Raw genomic sequence first — 6,498 nt, forward strand, 5'->3', positions numbered from 1 at the left:
GCCAGCTACTAACCGCTTGAGCTATGGCGCGGCCTTACATCGGCCACTAACTGGCCTATTGTACCAGCCCCGGATGATATGAAAGTATGGATGACTTGGTGGAATGAGAATTTGCAGGGGACAACAAAGTATTCGGAGGAACCATACCCAGTGCCACTTTTTCCACCACAAATACCACATGACTTTCCTTGGGATTGAACCCGGGCCACGGCAATGGGAAGCCGGTGACTAATCGCCCGATATATGGCAAGGCCTACTTTTTAGGTGCATGAATAATGTAACGTTTATGTCCAAACTTTTAAAATCTCTTAGACGTTTAGTATTTACATAAATTCCCCGTGTGTATGCAGGTTAGAATACCTTCACCGTATCCCTGCGAGTCGCAAAGGCGACGAAACGAGAACCCGGTACCTGGGATTATAACTGGGTCACCATGTCATTGGGGGACATAAATAAAAAGACCTGGTCCTCCAGGTTAATGGTTGAACGTACGGCTGACGGCCTTGCTCTGCAAAAAAAAATAACTGTTTACGAAATCCAAAGAAGTGGAAACCGGATGGTCTAATTCACATAAATTGACAAATTTGGCAGAATCTTTTAAGGTAGGGTCGTACTATAGCTCAGGAGGTTAGTCACTGGCTTCCCACCGCGGCGGTCCGGGTTCGAGCCCCGGTAAGGCCATGTGGAATTTTTGGTGGACTAGGGCTGGTTCTCTCCGAGTACTTCGGTTTCCCTTGACAATATTCATCCATGAATTACTCCACAATCACCGTCGTCTATCATCTGGGGCTGGTACAATAGGCCAGTAATGGCCGCAGTATCAAGTGGACTCAGTCTCCCCCACTAAGAATAATAATAGAAAGATAATTTTCTAAGGAAGGTTATGGCTAAAAAATGGCTGTTCTGCGAATAAGATGATGATGATTTAAATAAATATCACTGTAATAGTTCTGGTAATATTTGATTAACATTCCATGAAATTCTTAGGGGCGCGAAGAATACGAGATGCTTTCCATTATTCCCTTAAGACTCGTGGCTCCGAATCTTGCTAAGGATAAACAAAACAATGACACAAACCGTCAACGCGGCATGGTTGTTACTGCCATCTCCAAGTCAATAACAGAACTGCAACGCCTCTTCCCCCACCCATCACTTCAAGAACATCGACGCAGGAAACGTCGTTTTCTCTTCTCCGGCGTAAAAGGGGATTCTGAACAATGTTGGTGACTTACAGAAGGTAATTTATGATGTGATAAGCGGCATGCATGCACTCAGCTCTATGTTATAGGAAATGTTAGTAACGCCAAGTTAGAAGGGAATCACAATTCAACAAGAAAGGCGAGGATACAGTGGGATGGGGGAATTAAGGCTTGGAAAACTTGAGTAAATATAACGAAGTTGTCGAGCGATGGGAACTGATTGCACAGCGTCGCTTCTGACTCAAGTGGAACAGAAGATGGGGCAAATAGAGATTCGTTCATAATTAAGGGAAAATATTGAACCTCATTAGTAGAACATAGGATTGCTCTTGGGTATGTTTTACTTGTTGAGGAAACGTCCCACTGATTAACGAAGAACAGAATAGGAAATTCATAGGTTATACGAATTTCTCGCCCCAAAATAAATTGAGCTACTTGAAGACGAAGATATCAAAAGGCATTCTCCTTATTGCGAAAAGTACGCTGTCAAGAAACTCAAAGGTGGAAGAACGACAGAGAAAGTAATCACTCTCCAACTGACATCTCTGTAATCACGAATGGCTTAGGTAATGAAATAAGAATTCCATATTTACATGTTGTCAGACATCTTGTTTATTAACATTTCCTCCTGCCCCTCCTTCATCACTTCCCTCTCTTTCTTCCATGATGGATTAGTCTGTCTAGCCTGTTTGAGTCTTACAGACATTTGGCACGCCTCCTTGGACAAGCGATGCCTCTGTCTACACAGGTCAACATAAACACAGAATAAACGTCGTGTGGGATTCGAACCCACGATCCCAGTATTTGTGACGGCGGAGACACTTATGCCACAGATCGAGCAGCGACTGTAATCGGCCGACTGTCTTATTCTATGAAAAAAGTATTAAGCCTAACATTGAAATTTGTTTAAAAATGAGATAATCGTTGCTAATAAGTTTATTTTAAACGTACACTGCATGCTTACCTTAACCTGTTGTGCATCAGTATAATTATTTTTGTTTTCCTTGGCACTACAGCCCCAGTGGGCCTAGGCCTACCTCCATGAACTTCTCCGTTCACTTCGGTTTTTATAGATCTTACACATTCGGTAGGACTCCTTGGGCGGGTGATCAGCTCGTCGCAAGGTCTCTACCTGTATACAAACGCAGAAAACGCACACACACACAAACTAAACATCCATGCCCTGAGTGGAATTCGAACCCACGATCCCGGTTTCCAAGCGAGCGAAGACAGTACATGCCTTAGACCGCTCGGCTACCGTGACCGGTTTCAATATAATTATAGCCGTGTTTATATCCGTCAAAACAAGAGTTCATATAACAATAGTTATTTATTGTTGTAGTACCAGAACACGTTCAATCCCTTAGATCATATTCAGGTGGTCATACTTTACAAATGTATATGCCTTCGCATGCATTCTTCTGTGCATCAAAGATATGGTCTTCCAACATTCTGAAACTGCAATTATATTTTCAATTATTTCAATTTTTCATTTGTTTGCTTGCTTCTGTCTCCCATGGCTGTACACGTAGACATATATTTACATTAATCGAAAACGAATTTACAGTATTTTAAAATTACTTATGTATCTAATATTACAATTTTTTCCAGGTACTGGGGCCGTCGACTTAACAATGGAGTAATTTAAATAGTGTAAAAATGTATCAAAATCAATAAAACCGTCGGTGGTTTAAAATTTTTTTTGTCTCATTCAACCATTACATATTTAGGCCCCATGAGCCATCATTAGGCTGTTTATGAATGAATAAATAAAATACTGAACTGCAGAGTTAAATGGGTCCGTTTTTATGAAGAAAAATGTTGTGATAAATTCTTGTTTCGTGGCGAAATATAAAATACAAATTACATTACTTTCCTTGAATTGTTAAAAAAGTTATAATAGGATGGCTTGAGTATAACGTGGGACTTGTTAAATTTTCCGTAGGAGGAGTATGCGCGTATATGTACAACTGAATGGCAGCAATAATTCTGTATTTGTTAGGACTTTAATATACTTTATATTACTCGTGGCCCACTCAAGGCATGGATGTCTGTGTTTGTTCTGTCCTGTGTGCAGGCAGCGCCCTTGCGACGGGCTCATACCCGTCCAAGGAGTTCGTCCTCCGGACTGCGTAAAAGATCAAGAAACTGAAAACGCGGCCAAGACCCAAAAAAGAGCTGTAGAGGAACGGACAGACAGACAGATAGATAAAAAGATGTGGCCGCGCCATAGCTCAAGCGGTTAGTCGCTGGCTTCCCACCGCGGCGGCCCTGGTTCGATCCCGGGTCTGGTCAAGTGGGATTTGTGGTGGAAGAAGTGGCCTTTGGCAGGTTTTCTCCGAATACTTCGGTTTCCCCTGCTAATCTTCATTCCACCAACTGCTCCACAATCACCCTCACCTATCATCTGGGGCTGGTACAATAGGCCAGAAGTGGCTGCAGTGCAAGGGACTTAGTCCCACCCCACTAGCAATAAAAAAAATGATAAACAGATGGATGGATGGAGACTGAGAGACAGCAACGTTTCCCTTCCATCCAATTAAAGTACATCTAAATATCAGTTCCTTCATGCCTAAAAATATGTTTTGTACAAAATTCCATCAACTTCAATTCCTCTAATATGGGTTTTATAGGCTAAACTATATTAATCAATAAATTCCATGACACGCTGATGTTTCAGTTGTTTCTTTATTTCAGTATTCTTTCTTTCTCCAGTAGAATTAAACCAATGGCACTTTACCTTCATAAGCCCAATTTTAAAACCTATCAATATATGTTACAGCCCAATATCCATACATTTTATGAGATAGCCACTATTACATTCGAACGGATTCGAATTATTTCCAGGGAACAGGAAACAATAAACTACGTGTACGTTGTTTGCATTCGACACCAAAACAGGAGAGGTGCATGAGTAGGGATTACGTAAAACTATTTCCGTAAAATCTGAATCTCTGGTCATTATTCATATATCTTGCTATAAACTAGTACAGAATTGGCTACAAATTTTAATTGGTACTTTCCATCAAAATTATTAGAAGAAAAACAAAAAAAGCAAGAGGAATAACAATGAAAAGTTTCCGTTTAAAGCTTTGCCCTGGAATCTCATTATACGAAAACTATAAACATGACAAAACAATTTACGTAATAAAGCTCCATATAATTCCGTCTCAAATGTTGACATTTCATATATATTTAGCGAATATATAGAAATCCAATTTTTGCTTAAAACAGCCCGTATCGGTTGAAACTGAGTGTTACAGTCCAAATTCATAAGTTAATATCAAATGTTCGGTTTTTTTTTTTAATTTTTTATTTTTGCCAATTTACAATCTACTTAACCGTAAAGGAACAAGTAAATGTGATATATCTTCTTATGTCTTGAAGGCGGTAACTGCCCAGCGGCAGTTCTCATCCATTTAATTTCTTAAGTCTTCTGGCCATAAATGTTCGTATGGATATTTCATATGAGATTTCACATATTTCTGTGATGAAGACAGAGGCAAACAGCGCTATTTTAATTTTTCTCTGAAAGACAATACCAAAACATATTAACATATCAACTCAGATAGGCTAAATATAAAAGAAAAAAACACCAGAAACAGTTTTACGTCACGACAGCGGAACGAATATTTATCGTACACAGCCTGATTTTCGGACTCGATTTACAGATAATTATGAGTCATTACTAGGCGTTCTTTACACTTATCGTCACTCTTCTGCCACATCTATTCCTGAATAACTGAGTTGGGAGCTTGCAATTGCATAATTAGCAACCTAGTTACTTATTTTAAACTGTGGCGTAAAAGGTATGAAATATCTTTCCCGCTCAAACACTGGAATCAGCGTTTATTCTGTGGTTTTGTTGTCCTGTGTACAATGTTATGGGCCTTGTGATAAGGCCGATTATAATTGAATTCTAGCAGGAACAGACAGCCTAATCCCTCAAGGAAGAAGAAGAAGAAGAATTTTGATACGAATTTGACTTACGTTTGGGACATAATTAAATAATGGTTGGAATTTATGACTTATAACTCTCAGTTCTTTTAATGTTCAACGGTAGAAAATTATAAGACATTTGAACATCCTGTTTTTCCCAGGAACTAGAAATATGTCATGAGCAGGGCCCGGATTTTGATGACATGTCATCTTTTTTTCCTTGTCTCCTATGCGATGATCTTAATATATAAATCTCGGATATGAGCTGCTGGTTACAGAAATGTAAATTTTATAGGTAATTTTTGGTCATTTTTTTGACATTTTTAGGTTTAAGGTCATTTTTTCATTTTGGGGGTAATTTTTTGGTATTTTTTTTTTACTTTTAAGGGTATTTCTCGTCATTTTTGGCCATTTTAGTAAATTTCTCTTCATATGTTTTCTGAAATGTGAATAACATGGAAGCGAAGTGTTCTTTCTTTTCTCCTTTAGGTCATTTGCTGGATTTTTTTCGGTCATTTTATAGGTCATTTTTTTAATATTTTCAGGTCATCAAAATCCGGGCCATGCATATTACATTTTTGGGTCATATTTTAGGTCATTTTTCTGGATTTTTTCGGTCATTTTATAGGTCGTTTTTTTAATATTTTCAGGTCATCAAAATCCGGGCCCTGCATATTACATTTTTNAACCATGACACGTGCTTTGCTCTTGTTTCACTCATGTTTTATTCTATAAGAACCTCACTCAAAATGTTCAGTGTATATCTTTCTCTGTCTCGCAGAAATGCGTGAGATCAACACGAGCTTTTCTTGCCAGTCTCCTTAATATTCAACGAGCAGCAGGAAGGACCATCCCTTTTTCTTAGCTCTGTAGAAGAATTAAAAGTTTTTGTTTGATTTTTCCATATAAATCTAAAGCAGAATTCACTTGTATTCTTTCCTCGTACCGGAGTCAAGACAATAATATAAAACAAGGAAGGTAACTGCGGCATACCTCGGTTGGAAGAAGCTGGCCGAGGCGCTTTTCTAACGGGTTATCACACGCGGAACTTAAAGACTGCCAGTTCTTTCGGAGCAAACTAAACCGCAAATTTTGTGAAGCACTTTATCATGTAGACTTGTGGGGAAGCTGAGGCGAAATTTAGTGCAATCTTAATTTTTGAATCAGAAGGAGATTAGAGATCACATTCACGCTTCGGCCTTTTAACCCTTGCGAAACGGCCCCTGGTATCTAACGGAAGCTGGGTTGGCCTTATAGCTCCTTCCAAGGGTCCATCCCCTTTGTATTTCAGCCCCTTACCCAGTCCTCTTACTGTGTAAGCAATACTTGATTCTCTTTTTGCTGAGGTAATGGGAGAAAT

This window comes from Cryptotermes secundus, unplaced genomic scaffold (assembly GCF_002891405.2).
Source record: "Cryptotermes secundus unplaced genomic scaffold, Csec_1.0 scaffold239, whole genome shotgun sequence".
NCBI classification, from domain to species: domain Eukaryota; kingdom Metazoa; phylum Arthropoda; class Insecta; order Blattodea; family Kalotermitidae; genus Cryptotermes; species Cryptotermes secundus.